The sequence below is a fragment of the Onychostoma macrolepis genome, chromosome 06, assembly GCF_012432095.1.
Source record: "Onychostoma macrolepis isolate SWU-2019 chromosome 06, ASM1243209v1, whole genome shotgun sequence".
Classification (NCBI taxonomy): Eukaryota; Metazoa; Chordata; class Actinopteri; order Cypriniformes; family Cyprinidae; genus Onychostoma; species Onychostoma macrolepis.
In genome coordinates, this window is record NC_081160.1 from 17,414,616 (window position 1) to 17,438,592 (window position 23,977).

General features: G+C 36.6%; 34 non-coding genes across 34 annotated transcripts; all 34 read right to left on the minus strand.

The window, feature by feature from the left end:
- Positions 1 to 7,136: 7,136 nt before the first annotated feature.
- On the minus strand, positions 7,137 to 7,208 carry trnaa-ugc (transfer RNA alanine (anticodon UGC)). The gene has a single exon. It is a non-coding gene; the product is annotated as a tRNA-Ala (tRNA).
- Positions 7,209 to 7,395: 187 nt separating this feature from the next.
- trnaa-ugc (transfer RNA alanine (anticodon UGC)) lies at positions 7,396 to 7,467 on the minus strand. The gene has a single exon. It is a non-coding gene; the product is annotated as a tRNA-Ala (tRNA).
- A 3,788-nt stretch (positions 7,468 to 11,255) lies between these two features.
- On the minus strand, positions 11,256 to 11,327 carry trnaa-cgc (transfer RNA alanine (anticodon CGC)). The gene has a single exon. It is a non-coding gene; the product is annotated as a tRNA-Ala (tRNA).
- A 313-nt stretch (positions 11,328 to 11,640) lies between these two features.
- On the minus strand, positions 11,641 to 11,712 carry trnaa-ugc (transfer RNA alanine (anticodon UGC)). The gene has a single exon. It is a non-coding gene; the product is annotated as a tRNA-Ala (tRNA).
- A 125-nt stretch (positions 11,713 to 11,837) lies between these two features.
- Positions 11,838 to 11,909, minus strand: trnaa-ugc (transfer RNA alanine (anticodon UGC)). The gene has a single exon. It is a non-coding gene; the product is annotated as a tRNA-Ala (tRNA).
- Positions 11,910 to 12,566: 657 nt separating this feature from the next.
- trnaa-ugc (transfer RNA alanine (anticodon UGC)) lies at positions 12,567 to 12,638 on the minus strand. Its single transcript has one exon. It is a non-coding gene; the product is annotated as a tRNA-Ala (tRNA).
- A 116-nt stretch (positions 12,639 to 12,754) lies between these two features.
- On the minus strand, positions 12,755 to 12,826 carry trnaa-ugc (transfer RNA alanine (anticodon UGC)). Its single transcript has one exon. It is a non-coding gene; the product is annotated as a tRNA-Ala (tRNA).
- Positions 12,827 to 14,344: 1,518 nt separating this feature from the next.
- On the minus strand, positions 14,345 to 14,416 carry trnaa-ugc (transfer RNA alanine (anticodon UGC)). The gene has a single exon. It is a non-coding gene; the product is annotated as a tRNA-Ala (tRNA).
- Positions 14,417 to 14,591: 175 nt separating this feature from the next.
- On the minus strand, positions 14,592 to 14,663 carry trnaa-ugc (transfer RNA alanine (anticodon UGC)). Its single transcript has one exon. It is a non-coding gene; the product is annotated as a tRNA-Ala (tRNA).
- A 955-nt stretch (positions 14,664 to 15,618) lies between these two features.
- On the minus strand, positions 15,619 to 15,690 carry trnaa-ugc (transfer RNA alanine (anticodon UGC)). Its single transcript has one exon. It is a non-coding gene; the product is annotated as a tRNA-Ala (tRNA).
- Positions 15,691 to 15,865: 175 nt separating this feature from the next.
- Positions 15,866 to 15,937, minus strand: trnaa-ugc (transfer RNA alanine (anticodon UGC)). The gene has a single exon. It is a non-coding gene; the product is annotated as a tRNA-Ala (tRNA).
- Positions 15,938 to 16,062: 125 nt separating this feature from the next.
- On the minus strand, positions 16,063 to 16,134 carry trnaa-ugc (transfer RNA alanine (anticodon UGC)). Its single transcript has one exon. It is a non-coding gene; the product is annotated as a tRNA-Ala (tRNA).
- A 115-nt stretch (positions 16,135 to 16,249) lies between these two features.
- Positions 16,250 to 16,321, minus strand: trnaa-ugc (transfer RNA alanine (anticodon UGC)). Its single transcript has one exon. It is a non-coding gene; the product is annotated as a tRNA-Ala (tRNA).
- A 175-nt stretch (positions 16,322 to 16,496) lies between these two features.
- trnaa-ugc (transfer RNA alanine (anticodon UGC)) lies at positions 16,497 to 16,568 on the minus strand. The gene has a single exon. It is a non-coding gene; the product is annotated as a tRNA-Ala (tRNA).
- A 125-nt stretch (positions 16,569 to 16,693) lies between these two features.
- Positions 16,694 to 16,765, minus strand: trnaa-ugc (transfer RNA alanine (anticodon UGC)). Its single transcript has one exon. It is a non-coding gene; the product is annotated as a tRNA-Ala (tRNA).
- Positions 16,766 to 17,025: 260 nt separating this feature from the next.
- trnaa-ugc (transfer RNA alanine (anticodon UGC)) lies at positions 17,026 to 17,097 on the minus strand. Its single transcript has one exon. It is a non-coding gene; the product is annotated as a tRNA-Ala (tRNA).
- Positions 17,098 to 17,675: 578 nt separating this feature from the next.
- Positions 17,676 to 17,747, minus strand: trnaa-ugc (transfer RNA alanine (anticodon UGC)). The gene has a single exon. It is a non-coding gene; the product is annotated as a tRNA-Ala (tRNA).
- Positions 17,748 to 17,922: 175 nt separating this feature from the next.
- On the minus strand, positions 17,923 to 17,994 carry trnaa-ugc (transfer RNA alanine (anticodon UGC)). The gene has a single exon. It is a non-coding gene; the product is annotated as a tRNA-Ala (tRNA).
- Positions 17,995 to 18,298: 304 nt separating this feature from the next.
- trnaa-ugc (transfer RNA alanine (anticodon UGC)) lies at positions 18,299 to 18,370 on the minus strand. Its single transcript has one exon. It is a non-coding gene; the product is annotated as a tRNA-Ala (tRNA).
- A 187-nt stretch (positions 18,371 to 18,557) lies between these two features.
- trnaa-ugc (transfer RNA alanine (anticodon UGC)) lies at positions 18,558 to 18,629 on the minus strand. The gene has a single exon. It is a non-coding gene; the product is annotated as a tRNA-Ala (tRNA).
- Positions 18,630 to 18,943: 314 nt separating this feature from the next.
- Positions 18,944 to 19,015, minus strand: trnaa-ugc (transfer RNA alanine (anticodon UGC)). The gene has a single exon. It is a non-coding gene; the product is annotated as a tRNA-Ala (tRNA).
- A 187-nt stretch (positions 19,016 to 19,202) lies between these two features.
- On the minus strand, positions 19,203 to 19,274 carry trnaa-ugc (transfer RNA alanine (anticodon UGC)). The gene has a single exon. It is a non-coding gene; the product is annotated as a tRNA-Ala (tRNA).
- A 116-nt stretch (positions 19,275 to 19,390) lies between these two features.
- On the minus strand, positions 19,391 to 19,462 carry trnaa-ugc (transfer RNA alanine (anticodon UGC)). Its single transcript has one exon. It is a non-coding gene; the product is annotated as a tRNA-Ala (tRNA).
- A 125-nt stretch (positions 19,463 to 19,587) lies between these two features.
- Positions 19,588 to 19,659, minus strand: trnaa-ugc (transfer RNA alanine (anticodon UGC)). The gene has a single exon. It is a non-coding gene; the product is annotated as a tRNA-Ala (tRNA).
- A 187-nt stretch (positions 19,660 to 19,846) lies between these two features.
- On the minus strand, positions 19,847 to 19,918 carry trnaa-ugc (transfer RNA alanine (anticodon UGC)). Its single transcript has one exon. It is a non-coding gene; the product is annotated as a tRNA-Ala (tRNA).
- Positions 19,919 to 20,353: 435 nt separating this feature from the next.
- On the minus strand, positions 20,354 to 20,425 carry trnaa-ugc (transfer RNA alanine (anticodon UGC)). The gene has a single exon. It is a non-coding gene; the product is annotated as a tRNA-Ala (tRNA).
- A 56-nt stretch (positions 20,426 to 20,481) lies between these two features.
- Positions 20,482 to 20,553, minus strand: trnaa-cgc (transfer RNA alanine (anticodon CGC)). Its single transcript has one exon. It is a non-coding gene; the product is annotated as a tRNA-Ala (tRNA).
- A 175-nt stretch (positions 20,554 to 20,728) lies between these two features.
- Positions 20,729 to 20,800, minus strand: trnaa-ugc (transfer RNA alanine (anticodon UGC)). The gene has a single exon. It is a non-coding gene; the product is annotated as a tRNA-Ala (tRNA).
- A 125-nt stretch (positions 20,801 to 20,925) lies between these two features.
- Positions 20,926 to 20,997, minus strand: trnaa-ugc (transfer RNA alanine (anticodon UGC)). Its single transcript has one exon. It is a non-coding gene; the product is annotated as a tRNA-Ala (tRNA).
- Positions 20,998 to 21,113: 116 nt separating this feature from the next.
- On the minus strand, positions 21,114 to 21,185 carry trnaa-ugc (transfer RNA alanine (anticodon UGC)). Its single transcript has one exon. It is a non-coding gene; the product is annotated as a tRNA-Ala (tRNA).
- A 187-nt stretch (positions 21,186 to 21,372) lies between these two features.
- Positions 21,373 to 21,444, minus strand: trnaa-cgc (transfer RNA alanine (anticodon CGC)). Its single transcript has one exon. It is a non-coding gene; the product is annotated as a tRNA-Ala (tRNA).
- Positions 21,445 to 21,631: 187 nt separating this feature from the next.
- trnaa-ugc (transfer RNA alanine (anticodon UGC)) lies at positions 21,632 to 21,703 on the minus strand. The gene has a single exon. It is a non-coding gene; the product is annotated as a tRNA-Ala (tRNA).
- Positions 21,704 to 21,819: 116 nt separating this feature from the next.
- On the minus strand, positions 21,820 to 21,891 carry trnaa-cgc (transfer RNA alanine (anticodon CGC)). The gene has a single exon. It is a non-coding gene; the product is annotated as a tRNA-Ala (tRNA).
- A 379-nt stretch (positions 21,892 to 22,270) lies between these two features.
- On the minus strand, positions 22,271 to 22,342 carry trnaa-ugc (transfer RNA alanine (anticodon UGC)). Its single transcript has one exon. It is a non-coding gene; the product is annotated as a tRNA-Ala (tRNA).
- Positions 22,343 to 23,977: the final 1,635 nt, after the last annotated feature.

The window sequence follows — 23,977 nt, forward strand, 5'->3', positions numbered from 1 at the left end:
AATAGAATCTAAAGCTATTTGCACTGTGTAAATAACATATCACTAAAGAATACTGCTATTTTCACTTTGTGGTTTAGTCTTGACTTCTGGTCGTGAGTGACAGTGTTGGGGGATGGGAAATCTGTTGATTGTCGAGTGCCAAATAGACACAGAGTGTTTATTATGTATATAGAGTATTTAAGTTCTGATAACTTATACTGTTTTGTGCAGAATTGTGTTTTTCATGTTGAAGGATTTGTGCAACTGAGAAATATAAGCTTGTCTTACACTTATATTGTTATAGTAAAACTGTTTGTGCAAAATTTTTTAGCAAAAAAACCTAAAAAAAATATTTTTCTCGAATGGGGGGGGGGGGCACTCAGAGGGGGTCTCGCCCGGGGAGTAATTCAATGTAGAACCGCCACTGAAAGTCATTATATCATGTTTTGATGACTGTGTTGAATTTCATTTAGACTTTACACAATAAAATTATGTTTGCATCTCAAACATAAATTTATTAAGTAGACTGTAAGTGTATTGTTTAAGTGAATTCAGTAAAACTGCCTTTCCTTTTTTTCAGTGTAATGTGTAGATTCCTGGTGGATTCCTTTAGGAGTGAAAGCTTCGTCATTCCAGCCATGGGTTGATTAGTCCGAAGTGAATTGACAAAGTTACTGAACTTAAAACTGCCAGAAGAACGGACTCCCCCCGGAAGGGGAGTCGTGAGGTTTCCAAGGTGATAAGTGTGTCTCCAGGGCACCGAAAGTAAAGAGAAGATGAACCTTTTGGTGTGGGAGAAGTTTTATGTTTTCCCTGTAACACCCATTTTGGTTAGTTTGACCAATAACAAGGCTCATAGTTTCAGCGGGAAAGTGTTTCTTTGTCCCACTTGACACCTCATTTGCATGTTTTACAACTGATCTGGAGACTGGTGTAATTTTCCCCACAGTACAGTAAAAATAGTGTGATGAATTTCATGATCACATAGTGTACATCATTGTGTGAGGAATAAAGAGCAGATCATTTTGATATCAAGAAAGAGACATCTAAAAAGTATTAAACCAGAGATACATTCATACACCTGAATATGAGTGTTTAGAGCTTACTAATACGAATAACGACTGGTAACTAGGCTAATATAATAAGGAAACATACAAACAACACATGTATATACCAGATACATTTGTAACTGATTAATTATGGTCTAAATAAAGAAAATGCCTCTATGTGTGTGTTATGTATCTTGTAATCGTGGGGGTAGTCCACAGGCCTGGTACCGAGGGTCATTTAGTTCTCTTGGAATGTGTTTGAAGTCCGATGGAGAGACAAGATAGTCGATCTGTTTAGCGTCTTTTTGACAGTGGGGGGGACAACCCTTGGCAATTAGCACCCATATAACAGTAGAATGTGGGGCCAGGCTGTGAATTATATGCAAATGTCAAAAGGCTAAAAGGGTCTCTTAAGACATAAAGTCCCAACGACCATCAAGGATCATAAGCAGATGTTACAAAAGACTTAAACTACTTCAGTCTGTGTGCATTGAATTTATTTAATACAAGAGTTTCACAATTTGAGTTGAATTACTGAAATAAATGAACTTTTCCACGACATTCTAATTTATTGAGATGCACCTGTATGGGGATGTAGCTCAGTGGCAGAGCACATGTGTTGCGATAAAAGGTATCTTTTCCATGTTAATCTGAGTTTTTGTCCTAACTAGTACAACAACATGCAAACTATATGACAGTAGATAATCTCGGTGGATTATGTGCTTTATTCAAAGTTAAATGTGTCTAATGTGATTTTTTTTTTTGATAACTCATGTTTTTATTGGTATTTTTTCATGTCCATTACAATGGACGCCACGACTAAATTAACTTAAAATGCCATGAAATTTTAGATTAAAAAAGGCCATGTTTTTAACATAGGAGGTTGGCAGATTGAATGGGTTGGATGATTGTGGGCAATGTAACCCCAAGAAATCAGTTTTGCATTCAGTTATCATGGAACTTCCAAACACATTGCTAACTTTTAACAATGTAAGCTAATAAGAGATCACACAATTACCAACAAATGGAAAATAACAAAAATACATCTGCTGGATATTCCCATATATTCTCTCATTTGTGATGAGCAGCCTTGAAGCAGTTTCTGTGTGGCACAAAGCAAAGGTGGATGTTGTATTTGTCACAGAATACATGTGTTTTTCCTGTGCAGTATGGCCTCTTGCATCTGGTGGCCTCTGTCTTCTCATCATAATTCGGTCAACCATATCATACTCCACTTCAGGTAGAGGCCTTGCATCTTGAACATCATTGTTCTCTGCCGGCCTCTCCAAATTGTTGACCAAATGCAAATGTGACCTAAGCTGGAAGAATCTGTCATGGCACATAATGTTTCGAAAAAAATCCACCCTGGCTTCCCAGTACATGGAGACTCTTGGCATTTTCATCACGCCCATAGCAAGGTGGAGACCAATGAGGGTTCTGATTTCCCCTTTGCATGGCATAGATGTTGGTGCTGTCAGACATCAGATCGAAGAGCGCATCTGGTGGTGGTTGAGGAGAGACCCCCCCCCCCCCCACATGATTGTAAAGCGCTTTCGGTGTATTGCAATACACATGAAAGCGCTATATAAATGTCTCATTCATTCATATAAATGTCTCATTCATTCATCTGGTACATACTGTTTGAAGTATTCGTATGGGCTCATGGGATGTCTGTCATAAATCAGATGATTCTGAAACATGATGAATGGCCTATGGCGCCACTTAATCTCATGCTTCCTGGTTATTGTCATCTGCTCACGATCATCTTCCTCTCTGTTCACTGTAATCTCCTCCTGATCCTCTGTCACTACACTTTCTTCTACCTCAACCTCAGCTGCCACCTCAAGTTCTTCAAGCATGCATGCATCTCCACTGTCCCTTTTCTCTGTCCCTCATCCTATCCAATTACAAAACAATCACATTTATACATTCACATTCTTTTTCCATGTTTTCACTCGTGACCTCATATGCATTTTCTGCCATCGATGCAACTTTGTTCATTCCTGAAGTGGGCTTTTATATTACAGTTTTTTCTGAATGCTTAAACCCTAACTGTGATTCTTATAGCACAATTTCTAAAACTATTAATACTTATAGCAAAACCACTCAATGAGTTTGCAAAACTAAAAGCGCAAACACTGCTTTGCACTCAGTTTGCAATTTTGTAACACACACTTTGCAAAACTGTAGCTACAATCCACTGCACAGCACTCTTTGCGGAACTGTAAACACAACTCACTGCTTTACACTCAATTTCCAAATGATCAACACACTCCTAGCAAAACTATACACATTTATGGCTATTATTTACACTATTTTGCCAACTGTCTGGCACACTGTCACATGTGAAAACTGTTTTAGATAATTAGTTCACTTTGCAATCAGCCTAAGCACTATAAATAAGCTACAGGTAAGCTGTCCGTGTGGAGTACAATGGAGGGAGCAGGAAGAGTGAGAAGAGTGAGAATTAGAGGAGGCCGAGGAAGAGGACGTGGAGGTGAAGAAGTAGGAGGAAGAGGAGGAGGAAGAGGACGACAAGGACAAGGAGGTGAAGTTAGAGGAAGAGGACAAGGAGGAGCAAGAGGAGGACGAGGAGGGGGAAGAGGAAGGGTAAGAAGAGTAAGAAATATAATTACTGATGACATCAGAGCTACAATAGTGGACCATGTAATCAACCATGGAATGACCCTGAGGGAAGCTGGCCAACAGGTTCAGCCTAACTTGAGCCGCTACACTGTAGCAAGCATCATAAGGACATTTCGAAATGAGAATCGGTTAGTACAGTCACTTTGCACTAAGATTTGTAGCACTGCCAAATTCTAATGAGAAACACAACAATACCATAGATGTAAAAATACTGAAATTGTTACTTTACAGAATTGCTAGACGACCAGATGCTGGGGGCAGAGGAAGAATGTTCACTGCAGAATAAGAAACCCATATAGTCAATATGGTGATTGCAAATAATTCCATAAGGCTACGAGAAATTCAGCAGCGCATAATTGAGGATGACACCACCTTCCAAAACATACACAATGTGAGCATTTCTGTATTAGGTTGTGTACTTGCCCGCAACAGAATCCGAATGAAACAAATCTACAGAGTACCTTTTGAAAGAAACAGTGAACGTGTAAAACAGCTGCGATATGACTGTGCAGGTAAGCTATAGTATCATTGGTACTGAATCTGGAAGTGCATACTGTAGTGCTGTGCATGGGCCTGCTGTGCTGAATTAGTTTTGTCTTGTCTAGAGAGTGATGGAGCTAGAGGCAGATGTCATGGGTCATGAGCAGTTTTTTGTGGATGAGGCTGGTTTTAACCTCACTAAGACAAGGAGACGTGGCAGGAACATTATTGGACACCGTGCCATAATCAATGTCCCAGCACAACGTGGTGGTAACATAATTATGTGTGCAGCTATAAATCAAAATGGTGTTGTTCACCATCATGCAACCCTGGGCCCATATAACACTGCACACATTATTCAAAACTGAATAAAACAGCAATTTTCTGCATTTCTACAATAATATTTTATTACAGTAAAATATATTTAGAAAAAGAAAATGAAATGCTATCAAAACCGTTGGACCAACTACAAGTGATTCCTTTTGTAGCTGAAGACCTACATATGTTACTCCTTTACATAATTTCAATATCATCTATAAAAAGTATTTGCATTGAATAATCTGCATTGTGATGTAAACATGCTGGAGAAGTGGCTGAAAGAGCAAGAGGGAGAAGTATGCGTGGTGGAAGAAGAATAAGAGGAAGATCAAGAGCTGTAGTCTCAGATGAGATCAGGGCAACTATTACTGATCATGTAATAAATCATGGTCTTTCAATGAGAGAGGCTGGTCTGCGAGAGCAGCCAATTCATCACTAAACACCAATGACTTGTACATATGGGTACAGTCATTTTAGACACTTCCAAAACTGTTGCAACAGAGATGGAAATACAATTTTTAAATAAATGAATTATGTTTCCATCTTCGTTGCCACAGTTTTGGAAGTGCTTTTTCTGTTCTAAAGAAGGGGGTGTCCCAATACGTTTGTCCATATAGTGTATGTACAAGTCATTGGTGTTTAGTGATGAGTTTTAGGCCCAAGATCTGCATTTAATATCACAACAGAGGTGTTCAGCTTGGATTAGGACTTGGCTTTCTGCAGACCAGTCAAGTTCTTCTACACTGACTCAATCAATCATTTATTTTTGAACCTTGCCTTATACACAGAGGCATTGACATGTTAGAATATAAAAGAGTCCTGTCCAAACTGTTGCTATAAAATTAGAAGCAAACAATTCCCTAGAATATCATTATATGCTTAAAAATTAAGATTTGTTCTCATGGAAATGACTAAAGTAGTCAAACCTGTTCATTAGAAGGGGGTGACCCAATACTTCTGGCAATATAGTTTATCAGCAGAAGATTGCCAGGGATGGATCAGGCATGCCAAAAGATTATTTCCTAGGTTTATTGCCCTAGATGACATACGATGTGATGTGGATGAGAATCTGTGGCCAAATGGAGAAGACCGAGTAGATTAGCGTTACTATTGTATCTGTATCAGTGGATGGTGTGTATACAAATTGTTGTATTTTGAAATTACTAAATTACTTATAAAATAAATAAACGACATAAAATATTGACGAATTCTGCATCATGTCTGATTCATTCCAGTAACATATATTGCAGTGAATTATAAACGGAGATGTGTCCTTGTTTTACACAAGAAAACATTGTATAATGCTACATGTTGTTAGTGTTTTTTAGGTCATTGTTTTGTGGGTGACAAAGTGTGTTTGTCGGCTGTCAACCTTTGCTAGTGTTCTGGAAGAATGAGTTGATTTGAGACCTGAATAAAGTGTTTTGGTAGTTGTAGTGCATTTTGAATGTGAAATGAACTGCTTTGCCAAGCTGAAAGTTGGTTAGGAGAACTGTGTGAAGAGTTTTGCAAAAGTGACCTAAGTATTGAGAAATGTGTCCTAGCGTCTGTAAAAAACTGTAGTTTCCATAGGGCTGCTTTGGTCCGCAACTGGTTTACAAATCACCCACTCTTCACTGTACTCAACCTCCCCCCATACTCTCCATTCTTGAATCCAATTGAAGAGTTCTTCTCTGCCTGGTGCTGGAAGGTCTATGACCGTCATCCCCATCAACGCATAGCCCTTTTACAGGCAATGGAGGAGGCATGTGGGGATATTGACCAGGCATCATGTCAGGCCTGGATACGCCATTCCAGAAGATATTTTCCCCGGTGCCTTGGATTGCATTGCATGTGATGTATACGAAATTTTGTGGCCGGACCCAGAGAGACGACACGATGTAGACTGATTTATTTTTTTTTCTCAGTGAAATTACTATTTTGTTTTGACTTGGAAAAAAACACCAGTACTTGAAGTTTGGATCCCTCTATGTTTACAGAACTATGACAAAAGTATGACCTCAAACTGACATAGCCTACCTTGTGCACAGAGAAAGCAAAAGCCAGATGTGTTTTTTATTCATACCATCAGTGTGTAGTTGGTGCATTGTGTGCTTATTAATGTGATGGCTTGTGTTAACTGTTTGATACGAAAATAACATTTTTACGAAGGTTTGAAGAGTTAAGCAAGGTTTATTATCTTTTGCAAGAAAACTACAATGTTTTGCTGATTTGGTGAAGGGTTTTCTTATTTGTGTGTAGAGTTTTGCAAAAATAGCCAATAGTTACAAAAAATGTGCTTAAGCCATCAGAAAAAAACTGTAACATGAAATATATAGAACAGAAATGAAATTTGTTTCCTCAAATTTGCATGAAATGCATTAAATAAAGCTTGGAGATGCTAGGGATTGAAGCCAGGACCTCATACATAAAAAACTTAACACTGTAACACTGTAGCTATACCCCCGTTTAAGAGCAGCCTTTTCTGTAATCTTTTAATTCCAGTAACGTGAAATCTTAGGAAAGGAAATTTGTATGAAACAAAGCTTGGAGATGCTGGGGATTGAACCCAGGTCCTCGTACATTTAAATGCAATCCTTTCTGCTTCTGTAGATTTTTAAAGTCTTTTAATTCCATTAAGATGAAATCTACAGGACATAAATGAATTTTGCATGAAATAAAGCTTGGAGATGCTGGGGATTGAACCCAGGACCTCATACATGCAAAGCATGCACTCTACCACTAAGCTACATCCCCATTTAAGAGCTGTCTTTTCTGCTTCTGTATTTTTTTAAAGTCTTTTAATTTTAGGTTTTAAAGGTTTCTTTTAGGTTTTACATCCCCATTTAAGAACAGCCTTATCTGCAGTCTTTTAATTCCAGTAACGTGAAATCTACAGGACAGAAATGACATTTGTTTACTCAAGTTTGCATGAAATAAAGCTTGGAGATGCTGGGGATTGAACCCAGCACCTCATACATGCAAAGCATGCGCTCTACCACTGAGCTACATCCCCTTTTAAGTGAAGAATTTTCTGCTTCTGTAGGTTTTTAAAGTCTTTTAATTTCATTAACATTGAAATCTACTGGACAGAAATTAAATTTGTTTCTTCAAATTTGCATGAAATGCATTAAATAAAGCTTGGAGATGCTGGGGATTGAGCCCAGGGCCTCATACATTTAAATGCAATCCTTTCTGATTCTGTAGGTTTTTAACGTCTTTTAATTTTAGGTTTTAAAGGTTTCTTTTAGGTTTTACATCCCCGTTTAAGAACAGCCTTTTCTGCAGTCTTTTAATTCCGGGAACGTGAAATCTACAGGACAGAAATGATTGAACCCAGGACATCATACATGCGAAGCATGCGCCCTACCACTGAGCTACATCCCCGTTTAAGTGCTGTCTTTTCTGCTACTGTAGGTTTTTACAGTCTTTTAATTCCATTACAGTTTTTCTCGATTGCTAACACACAATTCATGAAACAATTCACCATTTTCTCACAACTATAAACACAATCTCAAAATTACACACCAACTTGTGCAAACTTCAAACTTCCAGGTCAAAATCAAATAGTTTAGTCAAAAACATATTCTCTTTTGTCAGACTCAAACTTTGGCCTCAGATGATACACAAACCTGTCAAATACTCAGACTACGTTCCTGTCTAGAGAACACCAGTGAGATCAATTCAAAACACTGTTACAAAAACCTCCTTTTGGGAAATAGGAATCCATTTGCTAGTCAATGTCTGTTACAGTATACAGCATAAATAAAGGAGTGCAGATACAGTAAAATTCAGCAATTAACTTTAAGAAAAGTTTACTTTCATTACACGACTGTAAAGATATCTTACAGTAGATGAAAAGCACTAGAAGAGAAAAGTTCAAAGACCAAACAACTGAATATACAGTAAACACACACTGGACTATACTGTCAGTTACTGTGAATGAATAAATAAATAAATAAATAAATTCATTCATTCAGCATCCTCAGCCAAATTGCATTACAGTATTGGTAGTATCCTTATTTGTTATAGCGGTTTCTTAGTCTTCTGAAAAAAGACTTCTCTACTTTCCCTGGACAGTCGTCTCTCAGTTCTGCAAAAATAGAGTAGATGTAAGGACTACTTGGCTACAAATCATTTCAACAGTACTGTAATGAGTTTGAGGGTGTACAACATGTGCTACATTATTTACTGTATATAGAATAATGAAATTTCTCTCATCTGAAGTACTGCTGCTACGTACTGTAATTATATTGTATGTGTCAGTAGTATTGAAACCTTGTAGATGAGCTTGTAGGCCATCTTCCCTCATGGTCAGTCCATGCTGAAGAACATGGTCAACTATAGTGCTTTGTATTTCATCAGGAACAAACAACCTTTGACCTCATCCCCTTAATTTTTTTCTTTTCTCCTCCTATTCCTCTTTGTCTCCCACTAGCATGATTCATTTTCCAAAACACATAATCACTTGTGCTCCTGTGCATATCATCCTGAGATTCTGACCTGTGTGTCATCAGTTTTGCTACTGAATGTTCACACATGGATAAACATGTGCTGTTTGTGTTCATTTTTTGATGCTTGAGTTAATTAGGTCCCACTTTATATTAGGTGGCCTTAACTACTATGTACTTACATTTGAATTAATCATTTGGTACAATGCACTTATTGTGTACATACATGTTTTTACATTGTAATTATATTTTTTAAAATACCTATATGTAATTACATCTGTAATTAATTTCTGTAATTACATTTATAATTACACTGTTGACCAATCCCTTACACCTTAACCCACCCTTAAACCGACCCATACCACCAAACCTGTCCCTAACCTTACCCGTATCCCACCTCAATAGCAGCAGAAGTGTTTTGCAATACAGTATGAACACAATAAGTACATTGTACTTATTTTTTGATGTAAGTACATAGTAGTTACAGTTTTTCTTGATTGCTAGCACACTATAACTGATTCATTTGGCCCATTTTTCCAAACCATTCATACAGTTCTCAAAACAAAGACATGTTTCTCAAAACTTTTAACACATTTCACCTTTTTGCACACACGTTCCAATTTGCTCAGTGTTTTCTGCAAAACTCTACACAAAAACGCCATCATTTTGCACAGGTTTAACTATTTTCTCATTTAGAAAACTCAAACACACAATATAATTAACTCAAGCATCAAAAAATGAACACAAACAGCACATGTTTATCCATGTGTGAACATTCAGTAGCAAAACTGATGACACACAGGTCAGAATCTCAGGATGATATGCACAGGAGCACAAGTGATTATGTGTTTTGGAAAATGAATTATGGTAGTGGGAGACAAAGAGGAATAGGAGGAGAAAAGAAAAAATTAAGGGGATGAGGTCAAAGGTCGTTTGTTCCTGATGAAATACAAAGCACTATAGTTGACCACGTTCTTCTGCATGGACTGACCGTGAGGAAAGATGGCCTACAGGCTCATCTACAAGGTTTCAATACTACTGACACATACAATATAATTACAGTACATAGCAGCAGTACTTCAGATGAGAGAACTTTCATTATTCTATGTACAGTAAATACTGTAGCACACACCCTCAAACTCATTACTGTACTGTTGAAATGATTTGTAGCCAAGTAGTCCTTACATCTACTCTATTTTTGCAGAACTGAGAGACAACTGTCCAGGGAAGGCAGAGAAGTATTTTTTCAGAAGACTAAGAAACCGCTATAACAAATAAGGATACTACCAATACTGTAATGCAATTTGGCTGAGGATGCTGAATGAATGAATGAATTAATTAATTAATGTATTTATTCATTCACAGTAACTGACAGTATAGTCCAGTGTGTGTTTACTGTATATTCAGTTGTTTGGTCTTTGAACTTTTCTCTTCTAGTGCTTTTCATCTACTGTAAGATATCTTTACAGTCGTGTAATGAAAGTAAACTTTTCTTAAAGTTTATTGCTGAATTTTACTGTATCTGCACCCCTTTATTTATGCTGTATACTGTAACAGACATTGACTAGCAAAAGGATTCCTATTTCCGAAAAGGAGGCTTTTGTAACAGTGTTTTGAATTGATCTCACTAGTGTTCTCTAGACAGGAACGTAGTCTGAGTATTTGACAGGTTTGTGTATCATCTGAGGCCAAAGTTTGAGTCGGACAAAAGAGAATATGTTTTTGACTAAACTATTTGATTTTGACCTGGAAGTTTGAAGTTTGCACAAGTTGGTGTGTAATTTTGAGATTGTGTTTATAGTTGTGAGAAAATGGTGAATTGTTTCATGAATTGTGTGTTAGCAATCGAGAAAAACTGTAAGGCCACCTAATATAAAGTGTGACCGTTAATTATATTGTGTGTTTGTGTTTTCTAAATGAGAACATGGTTAAACCTGTGCAAAATGATGGCGTTTTTGTGTAGAGTTTTGCAGAAAACACTGAGAAAATTGGAACGTGTGTGCAAACAAGTGAAATGTGTTAAAAGTTTTGAGAAACATGTCTTTGTTTTGAGAACTGTATGTATGGTTTGGAAAAATGGGCCAAATTAATCAGTTATAGTGTGTTAGCAATCGAGAAAAACTGTAACATGAAATATATAGAACAGAAATGAAATTTGTTTTCTCAAATTTGCATGAAATGCATTAAATAAAGCTTGGAGATGCTAGGGATTGAACCCAGGACCTCATACATGAAAAACTTGCGCTGTAACACTGAGCTACACCCCCACTTAAGAGCAGCCTTTTCTGTAGTCTTGTAATTCCATTAAGAGTAAAATGCAATTTGGTTACTCAAATTTGCATTAAAAAAAGCTTGGAGATGCTGGGGATTGAACCCATGACCTCATACATGCGAAGCATGCACTCGACCACTGAGCTACATCCCCATTTAAGTGCTGTCTTTTCTGCTACTGTAGGTTTTTACAGTCTTTTAATTCCATTAACATGAAATATATAGAACAGAAATGAAATTTGTTTCCTCAAATTTGCATGAAATGCAAGAAATAAAGCTTGGAGATTGAACACAGGACCTCATACATGCAGAGCATGCGCTATACCACTGAGCTACATCCCCATTTAACGGCAGAATTTTCTGCTTCTGTAGATTTTTAAAGTCTTTTAATTCCATTAACTTGAAATCTACAGGACAGAAATTAAATTTGTTTCTTCAAATTTGCATGAAATGCATTAAATAAAGTTTGGAGATGCTGGGGATTGAACACAGGACCTCATACATGCAAAGCATGCGCTCTACCACTGAACTACATCCCCATTTAATTGCAAAATTTTCTACTTCTGTAGATTTTTAAAGTCTTTTAATTCCATTAACTTGAAATCTACAGGACAGAAATTAAATTTGTTTCTTCAAATTTGCATGAAATGCATTAAATAAAGTTTGGAGATGCTGGGGATTGAACACAGGACCTCATACATGCAAAGCATGCGCTCTACCACTGAACTACATCCCCATTTAATTGCATAATTTTCTACTTCTGTAGATTTTTAAAGTCTTTTAATTCCATTAAGATTAAATCTAGAGGACAGAAATGAAATTTGGTTACTCAAATTTGCATGAAATAAAGCTTGGAGATTGAACCCAGGACCTCATACATGCAAAGCATGCGCTCTACCACTGAGCTACATCCCCGTTTAAGTGCTGTCTTTTCTGCTTCTGTAGATTTTTAAAGTCTTTTAATTCCATTAAGATTAAATCTACAGGACAGAAATGAAATTTGGTTACTCAAATTTGCATGAAATTAAGATTGGAGATGCTGGATATTGAACCCAGTACCTCATACATGCTAAGCATGCGCTCTATCACTGAGCTACATCCCCATTTAAGTGCTGTCTTTTCTTCTACTGTAGGTTTTTACAGTCTTTTAATTCCATTAGCTTGAAATATATAGAACAGAAATGAAATTTGTTTTCTCAAATTTGCATGAAATGCAAGAAATAAAGCTTGGAGATTGAACACAGGACCTCATACATGCAGAGCATGCGCTCTACCACTGAGCTGCATCCCTATTTAACTGCAGAATTTTCTGCTTCTGTAGATTTTTTAAGTCTTTTAATACCATTAAGATGAAATCTACAGGAAAGAAATGAATTTTGGATGAAATAAAGCTTGGAGATGCTGGGGATTGAACCCAGGACCTCATACATGCAAAGCATGCACTCTACCACTGAGCTGCATCCCCATTTAACTGCAGAATTTTCTGCTTCTGTAGATTTTTTAAGTCTTTTAATTCCATTAAGATTAAATCTACAGGACAGAAATGAAATTTGGTTACTCAAATTTACATGAAATAAAGATTGGAGATGTTGGGGATTGAACCCAGGACCTCATACATGCAAAGCATGCGCTCTACCACTGAGCTACATCCCCATTTAAGTGCTGTCCTTTCTGCTTCTGTATTTTTTTAAAGTCTTTTAATTTTAGGTTTTAAAGGTTTCTTTTAGGTTTTACATCCCCATTTAAGAACAGCCTTTTCTGCAGTCTTTTAATTCCAGTAACGTGAAATCTACAAGAAACAAATTAAATTTGTTTCTTCAAATTTGCATGAAATGCATTAAATAAAGCTTGGAGATGCTGGGGATTGAACCCAGGGCCTCATACATTTAAATGCAATCCTTTCTGCTTCTGTAGGTTTTTAAAGTCTTTTAATTTTAGGTTTTAAAGGTTTCTTTTAGGTTTTACATACCCGTTTAAGAACAGCCTTTTCTGCAGTCTTTTAATTCCATTAAGAGTAAATCTACAAGATAGAAATGAAATTTGGTTACTCAAATTTGCATGAAAAAAAGCTAGGAGATGCTGGGGATTGAACCCCCAGGACTTCATACATGCAAAGCATGCACTCTACCACTGAGCTACATACCCGATTAAATGCTCTGCTTTCTGCTTCTGTATTTTTTTAAAGTCTTTTAATTTTAGGTTTTAAAGGTTTCTTTTAGGTTTTACATCCCTATTTAAGAACAGCCTTTTCTGCAGTCTTTTAATTCCATTAAGATTAAATCTAGAGGACAGAAATGAAATTTGTTTCCTCAAATTTGCATGAAATGCATGAAATAAAGATTGGAGATTGTACACAGAACCTCATACATGCAGAGCATGCGCTCTACCACTGAGCTACATCCCCATTTAACTGCAGAATTTTCTTCTTCTGTAGATTTTTAAAGTCTTCTAATTCCATTAAGATTAAATCTAGAGGACAGAAATGAAATTTGTTTCCTCAAATTTGCATGAAATGCATGAAATAAAGATTGGAGATTGTACACAGAACCTCATACATGCAGAGCATGCGCTCTACCGCTGAGCTACATCCCCATTTAACTGCAGAATTTTCTTCTTCTGTAGATTTTTAAAGTCTTCTAATTCCATTAACATTGAAATCTACAGGACAGAAATTAAATTTGTTTCTTCAAATTTGCATGAAATGCATTAAATAAAGCTTGGAGATGCTGGGGATTGAACCCAGGGCCTCATATATTTAAATGCAATCCTTTCTGCTTCAGTAGGTTTTTAAAGTCTTTTAATTTTAGGTTTTAAAGGTTTCTTTTAGGTTTTACATCCCCATTTAAGAACAGCCTTTTCTGCAGTCTTTTAATTCCAGTAACGTGAAATCTACAAGATAGAAATTAAATTTGTTTCTTCAAATTTGCATGAAATGCATTAAATAAAGCTTGGAGATGCTGGGGATTGAACCCAGGGCCTCATACATTTAAATGCAATCCTTTCTGCTTCAGTAGGTTTTTAAAGTCTTTTAATTTTAGGTTTTAAAGGTTTCTTTTAGGTTTTACATCCCCATTTAAGAACAGCCTTTTCTGCAGTCTTTTAATTCCATTAAGAATAAATCTACAAGATAGAAATGAAATTTGGTTACTCAAATTTGCATGAAAAAAAGCTTGGAGATGCTGGGGATTGAACCCAGGACCTCATACATGCAAAGCATGCGCTCTACCACTGAGCTACATCCCCGTTTAAGCGCTGTCCTTTCTGCTTCTGTATTTTTTTAAAGTCTTTTAATTTTAGGTTTTAAAGGTTTCTTTTAGGTTTTACATCCCCATTTAAGAACAGCCTTTTAATTCCAGTAACGTGAAATCTACAGGACAGAAATGACATTTGTTCACTCAAGTTTGCATGAAATAAAGCTTGGAGATGCTGGGGATTGAACCCAGGACCTCATACATGCAAAGCATGCGCTCTACCTCTGAGCTAAATCCCCATTTAAGTGCTGTCTTTTCTGCTACTGTAGGTTTTTACAGTCTTTTAATTCCATTAAGATTAAATCTAGAGGACAGAAATGAAATTTGTTTCCTCAAATTTGCATGAAATGCATGAAATAAAGATTGGAGATTGTACACAGAACCTCATACATGCAGAGCATGCGCTCTACCACTGAGCTACATCCCCATTTAACTGCAGAATTTTCTTCTTCTGTAGATTTTTAAAGTCTTCTAATTCCATTAAGATTAAATCTAGAGGACAGAAATGAAATTTGTTTCCTCAAATTTGCATGAAATGCATGAAATAAAGATTGGAGATTGTACACAGAACCTCATAAATGCAGAGCATGCGCTCTACCACTGAGCTACATCCCCATTTAAGTGAAGAATTTTCTGCTTCTGTGCGTTTTTAAAGTCTTTTAATTCCATTAACATTGAAATCTACAGGACAGAAATTAAATTTGTTTCTTCAAATTTGCATGAAATGCATTAAATAAAGCTTGGAGATGCTGGGGATTGAACCCAGGGCCTCATATATTTAAATGCAATCCTTTCTGCTTCAGTAGGTTTTTAAAGTCTTTTAATTTTAGGTTTTAAAGGTTTCTTTTAGGTTTTACATCCCCATTTAAGAACAGCCTTTTCTGCAGTCTTTTAATTCCAGTAACGTGAAATCTACAAGATAGAAATTAAATTTGTTTCTTCAAATTTGCATGAAATGCATTAAATAAAGCTTGGAGATGCTGGGGATTGAACCCAGGGCCTCATACATTTAAATGCAATCCTTTCTGCTTCTGTAGGTTTTTAAAGTCTTTTAATTTTAGGTTTTAAAGGTTTCTTTTAGGTTTTAAATCCCCGTTTAAGAACAGCCTTTTCTGCAGTCTTTTAATTCCATTAAGAATAAATCTACAAGATAGAAATGAAATTTGGTTACTCAAATTTGCATGAAAAAAAGCTTGGAGATGCTGGGGATTGAACCCAGGACCTCATACATGCAAAGCATGCGCTCTACCACTGAGCTACATCCCCGTTTAAGCGCTGTCCTTTCTGCTTCTGTATTTTTTTAAAGTCTTTTAATTTTAGGTTTTAAAGGTTTCTTTTAGGTTTTACATCCCCATTTAAGAACAGCCTTTTAATTCCAGTAACGTGAAATCTACAGGACAGAAATGACATTTGTTCACTCAAGTTTGCATGAAATAAAGCTTGGAGATGCTGGGGATTGAACCCAGGACCTCATACATGCAAAGCATGCGCTCTACCTCTGAGCTAAATCCCCATTTAAGTGCTGTCTTTTCTGCTACTGTAGGTTTTTACAGTCTTTTAATTCCATTAAGATTAAATCTAGAGGAGAGAAATGAAATTTGTTTCTTCAAATTTGCATGAAATGCATTAAATAAAGCTTGGAGATGCTGGGGATTGAACCCAGGACCTCATACATGCAAAGCATGCGCTCTACCTCTGAGCTACATCCCCATTTAATTGCATAATTTTCTACTTCTGTAGATTTTTAAAGTCTTTTAATTCCATTAAGATTAAATCTACAGGACAGAAATGAAATTTGGTTACTCAAGTTTGCATGAAATAAAGCTTGAGATGCTGGGGATTGAACCCAGGACCTCATACATGCAAAGCATGCGCTCTACCACTGAGCTACATCCCCGTTTAAGCGCTGTCCTTTCTGCTTCTGTATTTTTTTAAAGTCTTTTAATTTTAGGTTTTAAAGGTTTCTTTTAGGTTTTACATCCCCATTTAAGAACAGCCTTTTAATTCCAGTAACGTGAAATCTACAGGACAGAAATGACATTTGTTTACTCAAGTTTGCATGAAATAAAGCTTGGAGATGCTGGGGATTGAACCCAGGACCTCATACATGCAAAGCATGCGCTCTACCACTGAGCTACATCCCCATTTAAATGCTGTCTTTTCTACTACTGTAGGTTTTTACAGTCTTTTAATTCCATTAACTTGAAATCTACAGGATAGAAATTAAATTAGTTTCTTCAAATTTGCATGAAATGCATTAAATAAAGCTTGGAGATGCTGGGGATTGAACCCAGGACCTCATACATGCAAAGCATGCGCTCTACCACTGAGCTACATCCCCATTTAAGTGCTGTCTTTTCTGCTACTGAACAGAAATGAAATTTGTTTCCTCAAATTTGCATGAAATGCATGAAATAAAGATTGGAGATTGTACACAGAACCTCATACATGCAGAGCATGCGCTCTACCACTGAGCTACATCCCCATTTAACTGCAGAATTTTCTGCTTCTGTAGATTTTTAAAGTCTTCTAATTCCATTAAGATTAAATCTAGAGGACAGAAATGAAATTTGGTTACTCAAATTTGCATGAAATGAAGCTTGGAGATGCTGGGGATTGAACCCAGGACCTCATACATGCAGAGCATGCGCTCTACCACTGAGCTACATCCCCATTTAAGTGAAGAATTTTCTGCTTCTGTGCGTTTTTAAAGTCTTTTAATTCCATTAACATTGAAATCTACAGGACAGAAATTAAATTTGTTTCTTCAAATTTGCATGAAATGCATTAAATAAAGCTTGGAGATGCTGGGGATTGAACCCAGGGCCTCATATATTTAAATGCAATCCTTTCTGCTTCAGTAGGTTTTTAAAGTCTTTTAATTTTAGGTTTTAAAGGTTTCTTTTAGGTTTTACATCCCCATTTAAGAACAGCCTTTTCTGCAGTCTTTTAATTCCAGTAACGTGAAATCTACAAGATAGAAATTAAATTTGTTTCTTCAAATTTGCATGAAATGCATTAAATAAAGCTTGGAGATGCTGGGGATTGAACCCAGGGCCTCATACATTTAAATGCAATCCTTTCTGCTTCTGTAGGTTTTAAAGTCTTTTAATTTTAGGTTTTAAAGGTTTCTTTTAGGTTTTACATCCCCATTTAAGAACAGCCTTTTCTGCAGTCTTTTAATTCCATTAAGAATAAATCTACAAGATAGAAATGAAATTTGGTTACTCAAATTTGCATGAAAAAAAGCTTGGAGATGCTGGGGATTGAACCCAGGACCTCATACATGCAAAGCATGCGCTCTACCACTGAGCTACATCCCCGTTTAAGCGCTGTCCTTTCTGCTTCTGTATTTTTTTAAAGTCTTTTAATTTTAGGTTTTAAAGGTTTCTTTTAGGTTTTACATCCCCATTTAAGAACAGCCTTTTAATTCCAGTAACGTGAAATCTACAGGACAGAAATGACATTTGTTCACTCAAGTTTGCATGAAATAAAGCTTGGAGATGCTGGGGATTGAACCCAGGACCTCATACATGCAAAGCATGCGCTCTACCTCTGGGCTAAATCCCCATTTAAGTGCTGTCTTTTCTGCTACTATAGGTTTTTACAGTCTTTTAATTCCATTAAGATTAAATCTAGAGGACAGAAATGAAATTTGTTTCCTCAAATTTGCATGAAATGCATGAAATAAAGATTGGAGATTGTACACAGAACCTCATACATGCAGAGCATGCGCTCTACCACTGAGCTACATCCCCATTTAACTGCAGAATTTTCTGCTTCTGTAGATTTTTAAAGTCTTTTAATTCCATTAAGATGAAATCTACAGGACAGAAATGACATTTGTTCACTCAAGTTTGCATGAAATAAAGTTTGGAGATGCTGGGGATTGAACCCAGGACCTCATACATGCAAAGCATGCGCTCTACCACTGAGCTACATCCCCGTTTAAGCGCTGTCCTTTCTGCTTCTGTATTTTTTTAAAGTCTTTTAATTTTAGGTTTTAAAGGTTTCTTTTAGGTTTTACATCCCCATTTAAGAACAGCCTTTTCTGCAGTCTTTTAATTCCAGTAACGTGAAATCTACAGGACAGAAATTACATTTGTTTACTCAAGTTTGCATGAAATAAAGCTTGGAGATGCTGGGGATTGAACCCAGGACCTCATACATGCAAAGCATGCGCTCTACCACTGAGCTACATCCCCGTTTAAGCACTGTCCTTTCTGCTTCTGTATTACTCAAATTTGTATGAAAAAAAGCTTGGAGATGCTGGGGATTGAACCCAGGACCTCATACATGCAAAGCATGCGCTCTACCACTGAGCTACATCCCGTTTAAGCGCTGTCCTTTCTGCTTCTGTATTTTTTTAAAGTCTTTTAATTTTAGGTTTTAAAGGTTTCTTTTAGGTTTTACATCCCCATTTAAGAACAGCCTTTTCTGCAGTCTTTTAATTCCAGTAACGTGAAATCTACAGGACAGAAATGACATTTGTTCACTCAAGTTTGCATGAAATAAAGCTTGGAGATGCTGGGGATTGAACCCAGGACCTCATACATGCAAAGCATGCGCTCTACCACTGAGCTACATCCCCGTTTAAGCGCTGTCCTTTCTGCTTCTGTATTTTTTTAAAGTCTTTTAATTTTAGGTTTTAAAGGTTTCTTTTAGGTTTTACATCCCCATTTAAGAACAGCCTTTTCTGCAGTCTTTTAATTCCAGTAACGTGAAATCTACAGGACAGAAATGACATTTGTTCACTCAAGTTTGCATGAAATAAAGTTTGGAGATGCTGGGGATTGAACCCAGGACCTCATACATGCAAAGCATGCGCTCTACCACTGAGCTACATCCCCATTTAATGGCATAATTTTCTACTTCTTTAGATTTTTAAAGTCTTTTAATTCCATTAAGATTAAATCTAGAGGACAGAAATGAAATTTGGTTACTCAAATTTGCATGAAATAAAGCTTGGAGATGCTGGGGATTGAACCCAGGACCTCATACATGCAAAGCATGCGCTCTACCACTGAGCTACATCCCCATTTAAATGCTGTCTTTTCTGCTACTGTAGGTTTTTACAGTCTTTTAATTCCATTAACTTGAAATCTACAGGATAGAAATTAAATTAGTTTCTTCAAATTTGCATGAAATGCATTAAATAAAGCTTGGAGATGCTGGGGATTGAACCCAGGACCTCATACATGCAAAGCATGCGCTCTACCACTGAGCTACATCCCCGTTTAAGTGCTGTCTTTTCTGCTTCTGTATTTTTTAAAAGTCTTTTAATTTTAGGTTTTAAAGGTTTCTTTTAGGTTTTACATCCCTATTTAAGAACAGCCTTTTCTGCAGTCTTTTAATTCCAGTAACGTGAAATCTACAGGACAGAAATGACATTTGTTTACTCAAGTTTGCATGAAATAAAGCTTGGAGATGCTGGGGATTGAACCCAGGACCTCATACATGCAAAGCATGCGCTCTACCACTGAGCTACATCCCCATTTAAGCGCTGTCTTTTCTGCTACTGTAGGTTTTTACAGTCTTTTAATTCCATTAAGATTAAATCTAGAGGACAGAAATGAAATTTGTTTCCTCAAATTTGCATGAAATGCATGAAATAAAGATTGGAGATTGTACACAGAACCTCATACATGCAGAGCATGCGCTCTACCACTGAGCTACATCCCCATTTAACTGCAGAATTTTCTGCTTCTGTAGATTTTTAAAGTCTTTTAATTCCATTAAGATGAAATCTACAGGAAAGAAATGAATTTTGGATGAAATAAAGCTTGGAGATGCTGGGTTTTGAAGGTTTCTTTTAGGTTTTACATCCCTATTTAAGAACAGCCTTTTCTGCAGTCTTTTAATTCCAGTAACGTGAAATCTACAGGACAGAAATTACATTTGTTTACTGAAGTTTGCATGAAATAAAGCTTGGAGATGCTGGGGATTGAACCCAGGACCTCATACATGCAAAGCATGCGCTCTACCACTGAGCTACATCCCCGTTTAAGCACTGTCCTTTCTGCTTCTGTATTACTCAAATTTGTATGAAAAAAAGCTTGGAGATGCTGGGGATTGAACCCAGGACCTCATACATGCGAAGCATGCGCTCTACCACTGAGCTACATCCCCGATTAAGTGCTCTGCTTTCTGCTTCTGTATTTTTTAAAAGTCTTTTAATTTTAGGTTTTAAAGGTTTCTTTTAGGTTTTACATCCCCATTTAAGAACAGCCTTTTAATTCCAGTAACGTGAAATCTACAGGACAGAAATGACATTTGTTCACTCAAGTTTGCATGAAATAAAGCTTGGAGATGCTGGGGATTGAACCCAGGACCTCATACATGCAAAGCATGCGCTCTACCACTGAGCTACATCCCCATTTAAATGCTGTCTTTTCTGCTACTGTAGGTTTTTACAGTCTTTTAATTCCATTAACTTGAAATCTACAGGATAGAAATTAAATTAGTTTCTTCAAATTTGCATGAAATGCATTAAATAAAGCTTGGAGATGCTGGGGATTGAACCCAGGACCTCATACATGCAAAGCATGCGCTCTACCTCTGAGCTACATCCCCATTTAATTGCATAATTTTCTACTTCTGTAGATTTTTAAAGTCTTTTAATTCCATTAAGATTAAATCTACAGGACAGAAATGAAATTTGGTTACTCAAGTTTGCATGAAATAAAGCTTGGAGATGCTGGGGATTGAACCCAGGACCTCATACATGCAAAGCATGCGCTCTACCACTGAGCTACATCCCCGTTTAAGCGCTGTCCTTTCTGCTTCTGTATTTTTTTAAAGTCTTTTAATTTTAGGTTTTAAAGGTTTCTTTTAGGTTTTACATCCCCATTTAAGAACAGCCTTTTCTGCAGTCTTTTAATTCCAGTAACGTGAAATCTACAAGATAGAAATTAAATTTGTTTCTTCAAATTTGCATGAAATAAAGCTTGGAGATGCTGGGGATTGAACCCAGGACCTCATACATGCGAAGCATGCGCTCTACCACTGAGCTACATCCCCGATTAAGTGCTCTGCTTTCTGCTTCTGTATTTTTTAAAAGTCTTTTAATTTTAGGTTTTAAAGGTTTCTTTTAGGTTTTACATCCCCATTTAAGAACAGCCTTTTCTGCAGTCTTTTAATTCCAGTAACGTGAAATCTACAGGACAGAAATGACATTTGTTCACTCAAGTTTGCATGAAATAAAGTTTGGAGATGCTGGGGATTGAACCCAGGACCTCATACATGCAAAGCATGCGCTCTACCACTGAGCTACATCCCCATTTAATGGCATAATTTTCTACTTCTTTAGATTTTTAAAGTCTTTTAATTCCATTAAGATTAAATCTAGAGGACAGAAATGAAATTTGGTTACTCAAATTTGCATGAAATGAAGGTTGGAGATGCTGGGGATTGAACCCAGGACCTCATACATGCGAAGCATGCGCTCTACCACTGAGCTACATCCCCATTTAAATGCTGTCTTTTCTGCTACTGTAGGTTTTTACAGTCTTTTAATTCCATTAACTTGAAATCTACAGGATAGAAATTAAATTAGTTTCTTCAAATTTGCATGAAATGCATTAAATAAAGCTTGGAGATGCTGGGGATTGAACCCAGGACCTCATACATGCATGCACTCTACCACTGAGCTACATCCCCGATTAAGTGCTCTGCTTTCTGCTTCTGTATTTTTTAAAAGTCTTTTAATTTTAGGTTTTAAAGGTTTCTTTTAGGTTTTACATCCCTATTTAAGAACAGCCTTTTCTGCAGTCTTTTAATTCCAGTAACGTGAAATCTACAGGACAGAAATGACATTTGTTTACTCAAGTTTGCATGAAATAAAGCTTGGAGATGCTGGGGATTGAACCCAGGACCTCATACATGCAAAGCATGCGCTCTACCACTGAGCTACATCCCCGTTTAAGCGCTGTCTTTTCTGCTACTGTAGGTTTTTACAGTCTTTTAATTCCATTAAGATTAAATCTAGAGGACAGAAATGAAATTTGTTTCCTCAAATTTGCATGAAATGCATGAAATAAAGATTGGAGATTGTACACAGAACCTCATACATGCAGAGCATGCGCTCTACCGCTGAGCTACATCCCCATTTAACTGCAGAATTTTCTTCTTCTGTAGATTTTTAAAGTCTTCTAATTCCATTAACATTGAAATCTACAGGACAGAAATTAAATTTGTTTCTTCAAATTTGCATGAAATAAAGCTTGGAGATGCTGGGGATTGAACCCAGGACCTCATACATGCAGAGCATGCGCCTACCACTGAGCTACATCCCGATTAAGTGCTCTGCTTTCTGCTTCTGTAGATTTTTAAAGTCTTTTAATTCCAGTAACGTGAAATCTACAAGATAGAAATGAAATTTGTTACTCAAGTTTGCATGAAATAAAGATTGAGATTGTACACAGAACCTCATACATGCATGCACTCTACCACTGAGCTACATCCCCATTTAAGAACAGCCTTTTAATTCCAGTAACGTGAAATCTACAAGATAGAAATGAAATTTGTTTCTTCAAATTTGCATGAAATAAAGATTGAGATTGTACACAGAACCTCATACATGCATGCACTCTACCACTGAGCTACATCCCGTTTAAGCGCTGTCTTTTCTGCTACTGTAGGTTTTACAGTCTTTTAATTCCATTAAGATTAAATCTAGAGGACAGAAATTAAATTTGTTTCTTCAAATTTGCATGAAATGCATTAAATAAAGCTTGAGATGCTGGGGATTGAACCCAGGGCCTCATATATTTAAATGCAATCCTTTCTGCTTCTGTATTTTTTAAAGTCTTTTAATTTTAGGTTTTAAAGGTTTCTTTTAGGTTTTACATCCCCATTTAAGCGCTGTCCTTTCTGCTTCTGTAGATTTTTAAAGTCTTTTAATTTTAGGTTTTAAAGGTTTCTTTTAGGTTTTACATCCCCATTTAACTGCAGAATTTTCTGCTTCTGTAGGTTTTAAAGTCTTTTAATTCCATTAAGAATAAATCTACAAGATAGAAATGAAATTTGTTACTCAAGTTTGCATGAAATAAAGCTTGAGATGCTGGGGATTGAACCCAGGACCTCATACATGCATGCACTCTACCACTGAGCTACATCCCGATTAAGTGCTCTGCTTTCTGCTTCTGTAGATTTTTAAAGTCTTTTAATTTTAGGTTTTAAAGGTTTCTTTTAGGTTTTACATCCCCATTTAAGCGCTGTCTTTTCTGCTACTGTAGGTTTTAAAGTCTTTTAATTCCATTAAGATGAAATCTACAGGACAGAAATGACATTTGTTACTCAAATTTGCATGAAATGCATGAAATAAAGATTGGAGATTGTACACAGAACCTCATACATGCAGAGCATGCGCCTACCACTGAGCTACATCCCCATTTAACTGCAGAATTTTCTGCTTCTGTATTTTTTAAAGTCTTTTAATTCCATTAAGAATAAATCTACAAGATAGAAATTAAATTAGTTTCTTCAAATTTGCATGAAATGCATTAAATAAAGCTTGAGATGCTGGGGATTGAACCCAGGGCCTCATATATTT